Source organism: Amblyomma mixtum, chromosome 8, assembly GCF_055824585.1.
Source record: "Amblyomma mixtum isolate Tamu chromosome 8, ASM5582458v1, whole genome shotgun sequence".
Classification (NCBI taxonomy): Eukaryota; Metazoa; Arthropoda; class Arachnida; order Ixodida; family Ixodidae; genus Amblyomma; species Amblyomma mixtum.
Genome location: NC_143019.1, coordinates 103,336,237 through 103,354,567, shown reverse-complemented (window position 1 = coordinate 103,354,567; position 18,331 = coordinate 103,336,237). Strand labels below are relative to the sequence as shown.

The 18,331-nt window shown below is 44.4% G+C and overlaps 1 pseudogene; it reads left to right on the top strand.

Moving 5' to 3' along the window:
• Positions 1–25: 25 nt before the first annotated feature.
• LOC149333747 (uncharacterized) lies at positions 26–18,092 on the top strand (annotated as a pseudogene).
• The last annotated feature ends 239 nt before the right edge of the window (positions 18,093–18,331 follow it).

The window sequence follows — 18,331 nt, the reverse complement described above, 5'->3', positions numbered from 1 at the left end:
CACGCACGTTGTTTGAAGCAACACGATGTACGTGCTGGTACAATACGAAGGCGAAAATAAGCGGTACGTCGTATCGGACGCCGACGTAAGGAATTTCCGTCCCAATGACATCGACGACTTCGAGAGAGGGAAGTCGTACGATGTTTTTTGGGAAGGCGACAGCACCACCCGGGGCGGGTTTTATAAGGCGACCATTGTACATATGACAGGTAAGTGTTAGGACCCTTTCCGGCGTTGCCGAACACGGTTTTGGCGTTCACTTATCATAATTTTGCGGTAAAAATTGCAGAATCTGCAGAAGAAATGAGGACGTGGCGGCAGAACAAGCGCATGGCCTCGCGCAAGTCTTCCTCCAAGGAAGGCCCGCCGCGGAAAAAGGTGCGTCCAACCGGCTTTCCTGTGCTTGCTGAACATTATGCGCTTAGTCCACATTAACCGCTATTGTCGTTGAACCAGTATCAGCATGTGTACTGTGTCCATGTTCTTGATATTATTGCTCAGTTTTTGGATCAGTGATGAGCCTAGGAGATTCATGCACGCGTTCCACGTTTTGCCTGCACAGCTTTCAGGTGTTGTCGGTCACACGGCAGCAATAAAAACGTCGTTCCAATAGATTTTTTGATTTGCGGGAGGGCTTAGCGCGAGAAAACAGTCGTTCCAGTAGATTTCTTGATTTGCGGGTGGGCTTAGCGCGAGAAAACAGTCGTTCCAGTAGATTTTTTGATTTGCGGGTGGGCTTAGCGCGAGAAAACAGTATACAGGACGAGCGCTAACTTGCTACTGAAAGAAAGGGCAGGGTAAAGAAAAATGGGGGCCCTGGGCTAATGAGAATGTAGGCCCCCTCTCCCTTTCTTACCACTGACCCCCTTGTCCCCATGCTACACTACTCAAATAAATCCCATGTTCCATTGTAATTACACCTAATTAAAAAGAACGAAGTGCAACCAAAAGGATTCATGCAACAGTAACGCAGTAGCATTACATTTACAGCGCACAAAACACAACGCGACTCTTCGAACGCGCGACACGTGTACATCTGTGGTCGAGCGCCGAACGCCACGGAAGAGCCACTCAAACCTACCGACAAGTTGCGGGGCTGCATTGCAGTGCGCTGCGCGCGCCGCCTACTCTCCTCTTTCAATGACACTGTACGCAAGCCGACAGTGGGATTTTTGTTCGCAGCACTGTTTGAATGCTCACGCATTAAAGAAAAGCAGGCTGAGCCAGCTTCCTGCAGGTAAAGCTGGGTACTCCGGCTGCCGGCAGCGACTAGGAAATAGAAACACTCATTAATTAGTGTCCTGAGAGGGTATTATTGCAAGTTATTAAATTCATTTGATTATACATCGAACGTTTGCTACTACTCTCACGGGGCACATTCGAATAGCAGCATTTAAGTCCTGGATCAGTGGTGAGCGTGCTCGGCGCTGAGCCGAGTACTCGGGTTCAAACCCAGCCGCACGGTGGCCGCATTTTCATGGAGGTGAAATGCAAAAAGTTACTCGTGTGCTATGCGATTTCAGAGCCCGTTAAAGATCCCCAGGTGGCCGAAATTATTCCTCAGCGCTCCACAACGGCACCTCTTATTTTTTGCTGCCGCGGTGGATCAGTGTAACGTTATGGTGCTCAGCTGCTCACCCGAAAGACGTGCGTTCGATCTCGGCCACGACGGTTGAATTTCGATGGAGGCAAAAGTCCAGAGGCCCGTGTACTGTGCGATGTCAGTGCACGTTAAAGAACCCCAGGTGGTCGAAATTTCCGGAGCCCTTCACTGCGGCGTCCCTCATAGCCTGAGTTGCTTTGGGACATTAAACCCCCATAAACCAATAAACCAACGAAACCTCTTTCTCTCCTTTCATTCACACCTTCCTCCCTCCCCTCAAGGCACAGTTGAGGTGTCCACCTAGAAGTGAGGCAGTTCTGCGCCTTTTATTTACTCGAAAATTAAATTTCACCTGGCTCTACAAAACCGATCCCAAGAAAAAAGAACGTACAAAATAAATTACCCCGGTCATGGCGGTCACATTTCGCTGGAGGCGAAATGCGAGAGGCATGTGCACTATGCGATATCAGTGCACTTTAAAGAATTTGAGGTGGTCGAAATTGACTGGAGCCTTCCACTACGGCGTCCCGCATAGCTGGACTTGATTTGGGACGTTAAAGCCCATAGTGGCCGCCGGAGCACAAAGTGAAACTGTGGGAGTTCCGAGAAGCTAGCACAGCCTGATTAGTTTTTCAATTTGGTAAAGCTAAAGAAGAAAACCTGGTGTTGTATATAATTCTGATGACCAAATGTCTTATCTGTGCAAAATTCGAACATCCACCCGTGTGGCTAAAAAAAGCATTCTACTGCACGCGTTTATTTTCTCAACAGTCTGTATATGATACTCGCACACATAGACGCCGCTTCAAATTTTGCTGCGCATTCTAGTTTCGTTTTTGCCTACCCTGCTCTAATCATACTTGTGACACTGATGCGTTGCATTGCCTTATATTTGTATGCCATGCAGAGGGCGCCAAGAAAGTATTTTTTACATCGGATATATGTGCGGGGTTAAAAATTAATTAGTGGATTTTTAGCGGATTATGAAAGCCATCCCAGCAGAATTCTTGGTGGCGAGGCAGGAGCCCCACCTGTTATGCCGACACCAGGATTCTCAAACACACTACACCTTCAGACGCCACTGGACAGGGGGATTGACAGAAAACCACGAAAACCCTTCCGGAATCCGTACACAAACGCGTATATCGCTTCGTAAGAAAGGAGGCCCCCTCCGGGGTAGCAGGGGATTCCTGTTTTTGCAGCTCGACAAGCTGCGCCCAATTGATTAGGCTAAATGAAGTTACATAAGGTGGGGGGCCCATCTTCTCGTTCTGGTTTTCATACGCTTCATACGTGTCGCTCGAAGTTCCATTGCCCGCGGTTCCATACACTAAGCAGGTTAGAATAAGTGGGCCCCTTCTCCTGCTGTCCGAGGTGAGGCCCTGGGCTGCAGCCCCCTTAGACACCCCCCCATAATCCAGCGCTGAACGGAAGCAGAATTACTAGCTCGAGGGGCTCTTTCCTCGTTGGCATTGCATAACCCTTCTCGCAGCGCCGCCTCTCCTCCTCCGCTCTAAGAGTGTGTTCGTCGTATTTTCCCGTTTTCGTTTGTTTACTGGATGTTTCTATTGCACTGATCTGTGCACTTTGTTTGAATTATTCGTAGCGGCGACTTCGGTTTTCTTATGTTTGCACTCCCTACTTTGCGCACTGATGTGTGCACCTTGTTTTAATTATTTGTAGCGCCAACTTGGGTTTTATGTTTGCACTCCTTACTTTGCACCAGAGGGAAATAAATTTGTGTGCAATTGACCTACTGCTTGCCACAGTCCTAGAAGGAATGCATCCAGCTCTCAGAAAGTCTACAGAGAGAATAGTGATGCTGCATCTAGTTTGTTTCCCGCTGCACTTGCTCAAAACATAAATTAATTTCTTGCCTTTTCCCTCGAATGCCAAATGCAACACTTATCCTGCAGTTCCTGAACGTGGTAACGTTTTCGCGGTATAAGTGTAAGCTCAACGCGGGAAAACCCAAGTCGCCGCTACGAATAATCCAAACAAGGTGCACAGATCAGTACACTAGAAACATCCAGTAAACAAACGAAAACGGGAAAATACGACGAACACACCCTCAGAGCAGAGGAGGAGGGGTGGCGCTGCGACGAGGGTTATGTAACTCCAACGAGGAAAGAGCTGCTCGAGGAACTGAATGCATGCCCAGCTGTCCACTGAGGATAACAAGCAAGTTTGGCGTGGAAGTTGTTTTCTAGGCACCTCGAAAACTGTCGAGCCTTTGCGCACTGGCGAGCCAAAGCCGTAACAGACTGGCTTGCAGCATCAAGCTTGTAACCATGCATGCTCGTTGCGTGCAAATTTGGTGTTGTTTACGAGGCCCCTCTGAGTTGTAGCAGTGTCTAAATAGGGCAGACCGGCCGTTGCTTCAGTGAACGCCTAACTGAACACGCTGCTTCTTTTAAATCATCTCAGTCTAACAGCCTGCTTAAGCATTGTTTGAGCTGCAAATGCCATCCTCTTTTTGGAAAAACAAAAGTTCTTGGCCGTTCTAAACAACAACTAGCAGGGGAGCTGCTTTAGGCTTCAGTTATTCATAAGTTAGGAAGCAATAAGTGCGTGAGTGACTCTAGTTTTCTGCTGTGAAAAGAATCTGTTCCTAATTTCTGATTAATTTCATGGGTATTGCTGTTTGAAGGTGAAAGAGGTGGTTCCAGTTTCTTTCTGTGCCATTTTTGTCATTGTTTAGTCTGAGATATTGCCTTTATCCAGCACTCATCAGTTCCTCGGGCTCGTAATTCTGCTTCACCGTGCCCTCTCGCCTACTGTTTGTCTTGGCTTGATGCCTGTATGCTACTAAAATGATGCTGACAACATAGCCTTCATATGTATGTCACTACAAGCCAGTCTGCCCTATCGTTTTCTGCTCAACCGTCTGTGTTTGCATTAGCGAGGTGGAAATGTGATGCGCTGAAAAGAGCATAATGGCTTTGGAAACAAAACGGTGTCTTGAGTAGTTTTGCCAAACACTGTGTGTTATCTGCCTACGACTTTTGATGGGGGGATGTGGTTGTGCATACTGCCAACTAAAAAAAAAGTTTTTTGCTCACCTTAGCCTGCAACAGAACTGTAATTATGCATATGACTAATGACACCCTAAATGGCAGCGACTGAAGTAAACCCCCAGTGTACATATGCTTCCTGACCCTCTCTTTAAATCCAATACAGCTTTAATCACTTCATTGTGAACAAAGCTCCTGCACAGGAGGCAAAATGACTTGTTATAATTTTTATGGTTGCAATTTTGTCACGTTCTAATGTGATGTCTAATCAGAGGAGTTTCTGTTAGTCTCATTTTTGTACCAGTTTTCTCGGGGTACAAGCTGCCCCTTGACGGGGTAGTTGGCTTTCCGTGGGCTAAAATGCTTGGGAAAAGGTTTAGGACCAGTGGTTATGGTGCTCGGCTGCTGACCTGAAAGACACGAGTTTGATCCCAGCCGCGGCAGTTGTATTTCGATGGAGACGAAATGCTAGAGGAGTCGCTTTGGGACATTAAGCCCCATAAGGCCTAAATCATTCGTTTGATAAGTCAGTATTTCATCCTGCTTGCAAAGAGCTTACATCCACTTCATTTGGTGAAGGACCAAGAATTTGACTAAGCACTTCTTTATTTTTCAGTCCAAAATGAACCTTCAGTCCAGGGCTAGGGCCCTGGCAAAAAGAAGGGCTGAAGTGATCTGATGGAGAACGACATGGAAGGTACTGAGGGCTCAAGGGAAATGAACCTTCAGTCCAAGGTTGCGGAGCTGGAGGCAAGAGTAAAAGAGCTCGAGAGCCTCAACATGGAGCTACAGAAGGCCCTCTGTGCAAAAATTTTTGATAAGGGTATGTGAATAATTTGTGCTGTAAATGCGTGCTTGTTTAGCAAGTTTGCTTTTTGCACCACGCTGTGAGGGGGTGCCCTCCGTCTGCTATTTCGCATAGGCTTTCACCTTTGGTCACGAAGTGACAGCTTTTGCGATGCTATATACTTGGCTAACAGTGGAAAAGGGCTGCCTTCCTGCAGGAGGTGCTCACTATTAGTAGGATTTACACAGTTCAAGAACTGCATGTGAAAAACACCTGCACAGTGTTTAGGTTGCATCAAGACAGCTGTGCGCCATCAATTGATTCTACCTTTGTAATTTTAGGTATGAGAAGGCAGGGAGCATTTCTGTACAATTTGTGTGCTCATCTTCAGCATTCTCAACCTGGCATGTCTGTCCAGTAATTTGATGCTTCTCTTTGTAAATTCTTCTCAGATTCTTCCATATCGGAGTCCAGGCATGGGCTATTGAGTGCAAACTGTGTGCAGCCAAGGCTACCTGAAGCAGCAGGTTCGTAAAGCTCTTTTGCAACGCAGAATGGCATAGCGAGGTTGCAGGTGTTTCAGCATTTGCTATTGAATCTAGATTATAGCACTATTTACCCTGGCCAGCGCCCACGTGACCAATGGTGTGAACAAAAAAACGACAAAAATGGCTGAAGCAAAATGTCATCCTTGGAGTGCACCTAAAACATGGTCGTTGTGGGCAAATCATTGTCTCAAAGAACGAGTGAGAGTGCCACCTGAAAAAGCACTTCTGGTGTTGAAACAGGTTCTCTGTGCCGGTTTCGATGCCAAAAGTGTTTTGTCAGGTGGCGTTCTCACGCCGAGCTGCAAGGACCAGAATGTAGAGGTGGGGTCTGTTGCTTTTGCCCCCAATTTTCTTGGGGAAAATTGCCTATCATGCCTGATGTGGTTTTGTTCGAAATTTTTTTGTTTAATTTCAGGGAACCTACTATTGATAAAAATGTGTTGAAGTTTTAGTGGAAATGAGCGATATTTCCTCATATTTTAAAAAATGAGCACTGCAGTGCCAAGGAACAATGATTAATAATTTTATATTGCCATTGAAAACATAAAACAAACTAAAGTGCTATGTTTCCATGAAACCTTGTCATTATCGGTGTATCCCACCGTGTGACTACAACTCGGTGAAACATTACTGATTTGTTGTAAAAGGCTCAATGCTTTCTTCTTTCATTATAGTTTACGCGTTCTCTAGTGTGCATTTCAATGAAAAGTTATGCTCATTACATTGGCAATGAAGTGCATTGAGCTTGTGTCACTAGACAGCGTCGCAGTTCTTTGCATTTATTGGATGAAGCAGTAAACATGATCCGCTGAAACTTTTGTCGACGAGGCGTATGTCACTGCGCCATAACAACTTCGGGCATGAAAACTCAAATGGATGTTGCTCTATACTAAAACTGAAATTGTTATCTGGAAGGTCAGGTTTGCATTATACTTTGGTACATTACTTTTCCTGGTATGCAATTGGTATGCAACTGTGCACTCTGACATGGTTTCCAGAATTGGAATGCATAAAAACGGGTGCATTCACTGATTGAAAAATTGTTTCTAAAGATATTCTGCAGCATTTCTTACAAAGCTGTTGCAGAATCTAGCATCTTAGACAGTAATAACCCTATTACATGGGCAGTTTCAAGCAAAGTTGTTGATTAACTTACTCTAGATAAGGCAACAGCCTTTTGTGTGATTTGGTCGTGAGAAATTCTCTTGACTAGGTGAGTGTGACAGGTCCATTGACGTCCATCTTATCAGTGGACCTGTTCAATTTGGGCCGCTGACTTTAGTCAAATTGAAGTGTAGTTCAGATCTCAATGGCTGTTGGCACTGGCTTGTAACACAGCTTACTGCTATTCAGTTGAAATGACAGTCAGTTGAAATGGTGTTTAAAGGGGTCGTGTAATAGGGGTGCAAGTTTTCCATTGCACTGGAAAAGTTGGGTGCTGTCAGTCCCATTTACATTTACTGATACAGAGTGGAAGGCTAAATAACACTAGTGTATGTAAGATGCAGTTCAGATGCAAAAAGCACTAAGCCAGGCAGAATATAAAGGGAAATGCAAGGAAGTCAAGTTGCATAAAACTAAATTAAAAAAATAGAAGAATATGCAGAATGTCAGAGATATTCGCTAAAAATGAAACGATCTCATGTGGTCATTAAATTTCCAGTCCCCAACCGTGCTTCTGAGGCCCTGAGCCAGTGTGCCAGCAGCAGCAGCAGTCCTCCACAGACTCTGTCTGCTTCACCTCCGCTACAGGCAGCAGGTATCAACTTTTTGTGCTTTCATGCTTTTGAGACACCCTGATGTTGTTTACCTCAGTGCAGAATTTGTGTTAACTGCAACAAGAATTTTAATGTCAGGGCCTTAACTAGTCCGTTCTAAGCAGCATGAAATGTACCGAATTTGCATGATTGTAAGGTGACCCCCATATTGCGTGTCAGAAAAAAGCAAACAAACTTGGAGGTTGCTTAAGCTTCGCCTTTAAAAGTAGAATGTGATAGCATTACCCGGCCACCGCCACTTATCGTCAGCCGCTATTGGCAGCCGCATGCAGGCATGGCCGTGGTCACATTCCAAAATCAAAATGTGTCAGTCACTGGGCTACTCATCAACACTTGCGCCATAGTCCTCACTAGCACTGCCTTAGTCGTCGCTGCTGCGGTCTGACAGCACGTCGTTCTAATACCGCCATCCAGGGAAATCCCTCACTGCGAAAACAACCAAAGCACGTGGTTGTTCACGAAATCCTGCACTCGCAAACAGCCACAGCACGATATCACATGGAACAACTGCAAGTTTTGCCTCGCTGCAGCTGCCACACCTGCCTGTATCCCTCATTCTGAGATATCGAACTTGCAGCCTGGCACGTAGTTGTTCGTTCCTTCAGCACAAAGAATGGCAGCCATCTTAAATGTAGCCGTCAACAAGCACTGGACGCTTAACAGACCCAGAGCACAAATGGTGATTGATGAAGCACTTCATTAAAAACTGGTAAAACGTGGCCGGCAGTTGTCAAATGCATCAAACAAAGCCACAAAGAAACTACATGCGAGCACCGTCGGCTCTTCTATCAGCTACCAACACTCCCCAGAAGTGCTGCTATTCTAAGTGGTAATGCCGTCGCGATTGGTACTTCGGCCCTTCCATCAACTATCGGCATTTTTTTACTGCTGATTGCATTGTTGAAAGTAAAAGAAAAAGCCTTCTGAAAAAAAAGCAGGATGGTCAAATGCAAGCATAAAATTGCAACCACGCGCATCCCTGGTATCTCGTTTCTCTCGCCTTTATTTACGGCGCTATGGTTTGGTTTCGATTGTAAGTCGAACCTACTAATTCAGATTCTCAAATTAGAAAGAATGGGTCGACTTAGAATTGTGTTAATGCGCTACATTATTTGATCATTTCGCTGGCATAGATTGGTCCAGCTACTGCTTTTCTGGACAGGGTGCAGCCAAGCCTAATTGATTTTTCCTGAAAGGAACAAAGCTTTCACTAAATATAAACTCTTTCACTGAAAATGAAATGATCTTATGTGCTCATTAAATTTCCAGTCCCTAGCCTTGCTCCTGGGACTCCGAGCCAGCATGCCGGCACAGCTTCACCTCTGCCGCAGCCAGCTGGTATGAACTTTTTGTGCGTTTATGCTTCTCAGGCACATGTTCACCTTAGTGCAGGAGTTCAGTTAACTGCAGCCTTGCTGGTAATTTTAAGAATTTTAATGTTACAGCCTTAATTTGTCCGTTCTAAGCAGTATGAAATGTACAGTATTTGATCATTTCACTGCCATGCACTGGTCGTGCTACTGCTGTTCTGGACAGAGTCCAGCTAAGCCAAGTTGATTTTCCCTAAAGTGAATGAATCTCACTAAATATTGTCAGATAGCAGGTATGTTCTTGTTGGAAGCACTGCATTTGTTCATACAGCCGTGCCTTGTTAATATGTATTATCGGGGGCAAAAGTCACTGGTCCATCGCGCATGGTTGTGGGAGCAGCTGAGAGCATATCACTGCGCACTCTCGCGGCCGTGCACCTGGTGAAGAGACCAGTGCTCGGCGCATGCCAGTCCTTTCTTAATTGTGAGTGCGCGAATTCTGTCCCTCCTAGTTGCCGCTCATCGTTTGTTGAGCTCGTGCCGCTAGGTGTTGTTGCGATAGCAGCACGCCGCTGACTCATCAGTGCAGAGAGCCACCTCTCACTCGGTTGTGCAAGTGCTTGCACAAGATTATAATTGCGCTTGTCGCTCGTCTTCGCCACTTTTCAGTGCAGCGCCTAGGGTCTCAGGGGTCCCTCATGGGGAAATTTGCTAGCTTACTGATTTTTTGTTTCTGTAAAGGCACTCCTCAATGCTTGCTCAAGTTTGTAGCATCTTGCTTGACCTTTTAAATCGAAGAGGCAGCAGCGCGCGACTGGTACGCTGGAAATGCGTTGTTCGTGGCATTGAATTTTTTGCTTTATTTCTTTAGTATGGCTTTCTTTAGTATTTCTTTGGTATGGGGGAGGGGCCACCCAGCGGCACCCCCCCCTCCCAACAACTGTTGATTACCGTGAACTGCATCCACAGTGAGCTATCTAGGTATTGCGCAGATGGCTCTGGGGAGCACATGCCTACCACTGCACAGGTGTAGTTGAGTGCCCGCGTAAGCGGATCACGGTAGTGGATCGCACTACATGAAAACTGCAACAACTGTTATTTTTTCTTTTACTCATCAATTTTCTTTTCAAACATAATTGCTAGAAATGGCAAAAGATGCTGCATATTGGCACGTCCTTTTTCACCGTATATAAGTTGCATCAATGAGAAAGCTAAAAAAAATACTTATGCACTGGAAAATACAGTATGTGTTTGACTGCGCCAGACAATCACTTTTGTGCACCAAAAAGCATTTTTGGCGGCTCCAAAGTGGCTTCGGCCAATTATATCACTGCATTTATATTGAGTTCATATTAGCAAGGCACAACTGTAGACGTGCATGGCTTGTTTTCATAGCAAAGCCATTTATTGGCATGACAGGCCTTGGATATTTCCTGTCAAGTTGGGAATAGTCGTTACAGGCCATGTGAACTGTTCTCTCGCTGCCAAGATTGTCATTGTGTTGGATTGGCACTGTGTAGGAATGCTGTGCTATTGTTCGTCATTTGAAAATTCTTTTAGAAGGTAGGATATTTGAATGCAACTGGCTAATGTGCCATTCTTGTTTCGTGAGCAGTGAGCGACCCAGGATGCGAGGCGCCTTTTGTTGCCGGCTCCAGCCTACAGCCGGTGGCAAGACGGTCAAAAGGTATGTATGCTGAAGAAAACTTAAGAAAGAAGGCTCAGAAATATGTTATTAAGCTATTCTTGGATGCATTTCCACGCTTCCCTCGCAGTAATAATGCCTTGGAAGTAAAAACAGGCGTAACTTGGGTTGGGAACACATAGTTTCATGTGTGGCCAGCTTTTCTGATTACCAAGCTTCGGCAGGCTATTGGCAGCTAGCAGGTTCACTTGTGACCAAATATCGTGTTGTGGGCAACCTTCAGAGCATGTTCTGTCCTGAAGGGTGGCCTCATGGGCAGAGAAGGGAGCTCTTCGCTGCATCACGTGCAGCTGTTTCATTGATGTGCTCTCATACGTAGTAGAGATAACGTCAAGTTTTGTGGGATGCGCATCATGAAGGTTTCAAGAAGGTCAAGGTTCGTCTGACTGGAAGAAAACTATATACGACAAATTATACTTATTTAGTGCAACCAGGACAGAAACATGAAGAACGAAAGACAAACAGCAGCAATACACGAGTGTTTCATTCTTTGTGTTCCTGACCTGGTTGTACTAAAAATATTATATTTAAATATGTATAGTTTGTCAAATCCAACTAGCCTAACATCTAGCTCTTTTAAAACTATTTGCGCTCGACTCGAAGGGTACTCATTGGCGGCTGCTCATTGACACAGTCATCCCTTCTTAGATGGGGTTGAGAGCCGAAGACAGGAAAGTGGGACAGAGGGCAGTTCAAAGGAACTAAAGTAAAGACATATGGGAGAGGGATAAAAGTGTGCTCTCCGCTGAGCGGTTCAGTGTGGGAGAATGTCTAGTGTGCCCAATTGTCTTTGTGTGCACAAGTTCTTAAAATTATCTAAAATTTTAAATTAGTGCTGCTTTCATGTTCAGAATCAATAATGCATGGGGTGTACTACTGCCCATAGGGGCCCAGAGCCATCTTCGGCCCTGCAACTAATGTAGATAGGTTGGCTGCACAGATACATCCTCCTTGCCCCAGTTCTAGAGGGTCATTTAAAAGAAAGGCTGGTTTGTAAAATATACCCAGCACGCTTTCCTCATGTGACCTGTGAGGAAGGGCTGAGGCCTTAATTCTATTGCAGTTTCAGCAGGACTTGTGGGCTTGAAAAGTGAAGCTTTTCCTGTAACTTGACAGTACCCTTCTCTTTTCAAGCTCACATGAACTGAAAATAAGTGCTCAAGTGTAAGTCAGGGTCTGAACCTTCGAGAAACAGTGAAAAACATGTTACAAGTTAGTAAATTGAGATATTTTCTCCAACCCAAACTTTTTAAGGGGTGACGAGGGTCTTAAAACTAACTTTTTTGTTTATGGCTAGAATCTCATGAAATATTGCACACAGATGCATTTTTCTCTTCTGATTCCAAATATGCAGTCATAATTGAGCTGGTGGTCTTAGATCTTGCGAAGTCCAGAATGTAATTAGGTAATTTCTTACGCAGCTTTAATGAACTTTATCATTGCAATTTGTTGCTTTTATTTACATGAACTGATAGCCAGAGAGTTTCCATACCCGATGACATTCTTCGTTTTTCTCTAAAGGCATGCCATCCTGACATACTATGTCGAGAGTAAAAGGTCACACTAGGTATATTACATGGCAACTCGTTAAGCTAATTGTAAATTGCTATTTATAAGTGGCCTAAACCAAAAATGTAAGAATGTCATCGGGTATGGGAATTTGCTGGCTATCAATTCATGTAAGTAAAAGCAACAAAATGCAATGAGAAAGTTCATTAAAGCTGCGTAAGAAATTACCTAATTACACTCTAGAATTTAAGATAACTTCTGATCTAAGACCACCAGCTCAATTACGACTACATATTTGAAGTCAGAAGAGCAAAACGCATCTGTGTGCAAAATTTCATGACATTATAGCCACAAATAAAAAGGTCTGTTTTAAGGCCCTCGTCCCGCCTTAACTTAGAAGTTGATACAACAGCTGGTGTTGAGAAAGATAGCAGCCTGTGACATTGCTGTGAAAGGTTGTAATGTTTGTCCATGCTGAATGTCACCGGCATGCAGCTTTATCACAATGTGACGCGAGATGGAACTAGGTTTATCATTCTTAAATGAGCGCAGCAATCTGCAACTGCTTCCATGTTGCTTCAGATTGTCGTGCTTGCTTTCGTCCCTTTATCTCATAAGTTGTTTGCCAGCCATAAATTGAGTGCGGCCGAAAGCAGTCGTCGTTCTGACCTTTGATGCCACCGCCAAGTCAAGTTTTTGTAGGCACAAGGCAGCCGAATAGAGAACATCTATTGAAAGCCTTTCACTGTCTGTCAGACTGCCGTCACTACCATGTGAATGTTATCATTAACCATTGGAAACCAGTTCCTGCAGCGTACAAAGGATCAAATAGCATAGCACGTAATGAAGCAGTCTTTCGAGCCAATAGAAAAAAAAAACTACGTTTTTTGGTTGTTAATTATCCCACTGTTTTTGTGCAGCTCTTGGGCCGGCAGCACAGGAGATTGACCCTACTGTTGGGGTCTTAAATGAAGCAGGAGAGGTGGGTAGTATTTTGCCAATTTCTTCGTGTTATACTTGTCAGCAGTGGAGGGGAAGAACAATCATTTCTTGAGGCATATTACACTCATGAAGGTTGTGATTTGGGCGAGTTGGTACTGATTGACTGGCATATTAGATGCCATGCATGCCTTTTTTTTGTGTCATGGTTGTGTCCAATGCTTGTGACCTGGAAAAATTTTAGTACTGTTCCTCGGTTACATACACATTTTTACTACAGGAAAAGTTTTTTAATTCACATTTCACAAAGATAATGAGTTTAAATTAAGTTTTATTTGAAGAATCAAAAGTCATTGAAAAAAAAAGCCAAAATTGAGATCATGGTACAAAGTACTTGCAACTCAAAATATTTATTGGTGATGATCTGTTGTGACTTACTGCTTATTTTCTGTGAAAGTAATAGTCATCACTTTGTCTCTAGAAGCGTGAATGTGATGCAGAGCATGATATTTGCCCTCCTCAAAACTGCAAAATAGGCGCGCGACACCAGTTGCCTCCCTCACTTGTAAAGCACTTGGACGCAGCAGTCCCATCGGCGTAGCCTAAAAGGAGGCGCAATCCAAGCCAAGAAGTGAGGATCCTAAACTATAGAAACGCAAGCAACGCAAGTGGCAAGTCGGTGCACCGAACGTGATTGCCTAGCCCAGTGTTGGACATTCGACACATTCGACCACTGGTCACCGGTAGTGCAGAATGTCCTTTTTTTTCATTATTTTTCTCAGTGCTCTTGCTGCAGTGGTAGTGCAGTTACTCCTATGGTTTCAGTTATTGGTTGTACTGCTGGCACCGTTCTGTTATACTGTAATTTTTTGTATTTTATCTCTAATTTCTTATTAGAAAGCAGACGGTATTTTTATGTGTTATAATTTTTTATTACCAAACTGGTAAAAATTGTTCTTAACTCACTTTAGGTGCTCTCTTAAAATTTTGAAGCATGGTTTTAAATAAAGCCTCATGCAGTATGTAATGGCATCGTGTGTTAGGAAAATAAATGGTTTGGAAATGCCTACTGTCATTCAGCCTTTTTTTAGTGCCAGAAGTACTATTCAAACTATTCGCTTCGAAATTATTCGAAGAAATTGCTATTCGCTTCGAATTCGCTTCGAATCAAAAAACCACTATTCGCACACCCCTAGTGTATTGTACTGGCAGCATTTGGATATTCTTGAAGCAGTGAGGTTTGAGAGCCTTTCCTATAATAGGGAGCTGCAGTTTCTCTGTCCTATGCATGTTTGCCACATTCATGACTTTTATGCTCTTGTTCTATTTCCTTGCACAGCTATCTTCGTTATGTGTCATCTTGCTTGGCAACAGCTGGTAGAAAAGAGTGGTTTCGTCCACATTGAATTCTGCATAAACGTGTGTAGGGGCGGCAGTTTTCAGGGTGTGGCCCATATACGCGATGTGCAAAAAAAAATTTAAGTAAAAATGCCAACAGGGGAGCGAATGGCATTTATTCTACATTCAGTCATTACTCACGGAGTCTTCCTACTCTTGGCTGGTGCATGCTCGTCCCACAAGAAATCGCATAGCATGTCCGTTGTCAATGCGTAGCCATTGATCTGCACTTCTATCACATAGCAGAGCAGCTGTTCTTCCGGTTCAGGAAACTGGCGTGACTTGCCTCAGGTAGCATGCTTTTTGCAGCTTGTGTTCCTCAATGCATCCATCCTTTTGGTTGTGCCGTCGCCGAACGCACTACTTGTCCACATCGAATTTCCTGCCTTCCGCATGCTTGCCATGTTCGAGTCTAACTCCCAGCCGTGTAGCTATTAAAAGAGTAAGGCACCTAATTTTTGTGGCATGTTTTCGTCTCTACAATGATGCGGCCGGAAGACACTATGCATGAATCACCATGGGGTACTCACCTATGACCACTAAATAATTTATAATCGTATTTTTCTGTCACGCTGTTTAGTGCTGTGCCATATATATTTCTTGTTTTTAGACCGCCATCTTCTGTGCTGTTTGCTGCAAAGAATGAGTACCAACTCGCCCACCTGATAGCAGTCCTTAGCCTGTTGGTCTTGCGATGTTCCGCAAAAAGGTTGCAGGTTGTGAGGGGCATATGTTGTCACTTGGTTACTGCTAGGATGAATAAGTGAAGATTTAGAGGTGCTTGATTGCATCTGCAAAGATGATCTGAAGCTGTTTTTCAGGAATCACATTAAAAACTGTGCTTCATATTTCTTACATCTTTTACATGTCTTTTGTTTTGCCTCATAGGCCACAGAAATAGGTATTCTCATATTAGCGGAGTTTTAGGTCAAGTGAGCTCTGTATCTAAAACAATATTACAAACCATTTATGCTTTGCTCATATCTGTTCTTCAGGTACATGTTGACCATGGCAACTACTTAAGTAGCTGCACATGGGAGCGGCTGCTGGGGTCTGCCATGGACTCCACCTTTTGCAAACAATTGGCGGTGTCCCTGTGGGGCAGTGAAACCCTGTCGCAGAGGAGCCTGACAGGCACTCTGTCGAACAATGCCCTTTCGAAAGGGCTTACCAAAACCTACCCTCCACTGTCCCCAGTGAAGGTGGCTTCAGTGTCAGGTAAGCTAAAACCATTAGTCTATCGCAGTGCACTATGCATTTCAATAAATCTGCTTTCAGCTGCATGCGTTTCATCATCAATTCTTACTAGTGTCCTATACTTTTTTGTTTTAGTTTGCAATGTGGCCCATTGTGTTCTGTATAAGGTACAGTCTTTGTCAGAAGTTTTTTAGAGTCCAGGGGGTTCACTTCCAAGCTATATACTGGGACTCCAGAGCGTTCCAGGAAGTCCTACTTCTTGCAGGAGGCAGTACCAGAAATCTTCTAATGTCCAGGAAATTTGGAGCACTAGAGATCCATTAAGAACGACACAGTGCGGCTCAAAAGAAACCCCCTGGGCTCCAAACTCGCATGCACTGTTCGCTTCTGGGGAATCTTATTTTTCTGCTGCCGTCACAGTGGCTGAGTGGTTGCGGTGCTCAGCTGTTGACTTCAAAGACACAGGATCGATCCCGGGCGCGGCAGTCGCATTCTGATGGAGACAAAGTGCTGGAAGCCCGTGTACTGTGCGATGTCAGTGCACATGAAAGAACCCCATGTGGCTGAAATTATCAGAGCCCTTCACTGTGGCATCCCTCATAGCCTGAGTCACTTTGGGACGTTAAACCTCATAAACCTTCTCAGTTTCGCCGATGGCCTCTGCAGGCCAGCGAAAGCTCCCACAAGTTGACGAACGGCAGTTTTTTACTCCATTTGTGGCAGTTTTTCATGCGATTCGTAAATGCCTACATAGACGCTACATCATTGGCAGCAAAGGTTGCCAGACGTGCAAGCGTTTCCGGTAGTTTTTCTCTGTTGCTTTCGTCATGCAGCTTGCAAAAGATGGTTTACTAGGCTAATAAACGGTGAGGTTCTTTGTGTTTTTAAGGTGGCGCAACGTGACAAAACAGACATTTAATAGACATGCCATGCTTTTTTTATAGCCAAAGGCAACTTTTCGCCTTATTCTCACCTTCATTTGCCGTTCATGCTTCCTCGAGGGACGGGGGTTGGAAGAAGGTTTCTATAGCAGCTCCTCGTCTGCAGAAATGCCGAGTAGCATTCTTCAATCCTAACTGCCCATCAAATGGAAGAGCAATTGTTTTCTCCACTCCACAGAGTGGAGACAGAGTGTAGAGTTGAGGTGCACTTCTGAATTCGGCGGTTAGCCTTTCATAGCCAGCAGAGATGTGCAATAAACTTTATTTGCTGTTAATCTCCCAGATAAGCACTAAAACCTCCTCATTTCTCATCAATGCACACACTGTGTGTAAGGAACTTTGTCACTCCATTTGTCGCCACTTTGATGTATGCCATCCCAAATTCAGGGGCTGTATAATTTTTGAAATTTTGTTGAAATTGCTTGAAAACCTTTGCAATTTTCTGCATCTCTCTTCTGTCTTCCCCCAAGTCCTAAACCTATGCAAGTGTAAGTGGGTTTTTAAACTCCAGCTAAATTTTGTTATTCATTAAAGGGCTTTTCTCTCTACCGCTTTGCTGGGTGTATCTGAAGTGTGATATTATGCACCAGTGTGTGAAGCTTTGTTCCCCAGAGCTATTGGCCCGAGGTAGTAATTTTAGAGCGTTGCGTTCTGAGCCTGGTTGCGTTTTGAGCCTCAGAGTTGTGCTGATATCATGGATAGAATCCAAGATGGCAGCCTCAAATGCAGCAGTGTATCCCAGCAGTTGCCATGGGAACCGAGGGGGTTACATAATGGAATAAAATAATAGCAGGTGGCAGTGTGATGCTCGAGCACCACAGCTCGAAACTAAACTATGTCGATCAGTATATGTATATCTGTCTGGCACGCATTAAAGTCTGGCTGCTTAGTCTCGACATTCGTGTAATATTTGTGGGTGAACCGTTTGGCACAGAATGTACCAGATGGTGTCATACGTTTCAGCCTGTCGTGCAGCATAGACTTACTAGTTAGAGCCTATCTCGCAGCATGGATTCAAACTGGCGACCTATGTTAGGTGTATTAATGCTCGTTATTCGATCACTGCCTCAGCATCTGCTCATTTTTTATATTCAACCACACTAACATTACTTATTACTCCATCTGCGCAGATTCCTTCTGGCACTATCTGAAGCTGAAGGGATGCTCGGCCGAGGACCTGCAAAAGCGCCACAAGAAAGTGACGCGCTACCTGGCACAGAAGTGCTGTGACCTGCGGCGGTAAATATCTGTTCAAGCCAATAGTCTTATATGCATGAATAGATTGGGTGAGCTCATGTGCTCACAAAATTCGTAAACTTGATTGTATTTCCTAACTGTCTGTATGGGACACTTAGGCACTGGAATAACCTGCAAATATTACTGGAATTTGCCTACTATAGTGAGGTACTGCTTTACCCAATTTCTGCTTAAGGGTAGTCGACTACTCATATGAGCGCACGGAAGATTATATTTAGGAACCAGACTGTTAACAGCACTTATGAACCATGTTAGCAGACAGATAAAGCAAGGATTGGGAGTGTTTTGTAATGTTCACTGGGCATTATTGAAGATAGCATCCTTGTGATTATTTTCTTGTCATCC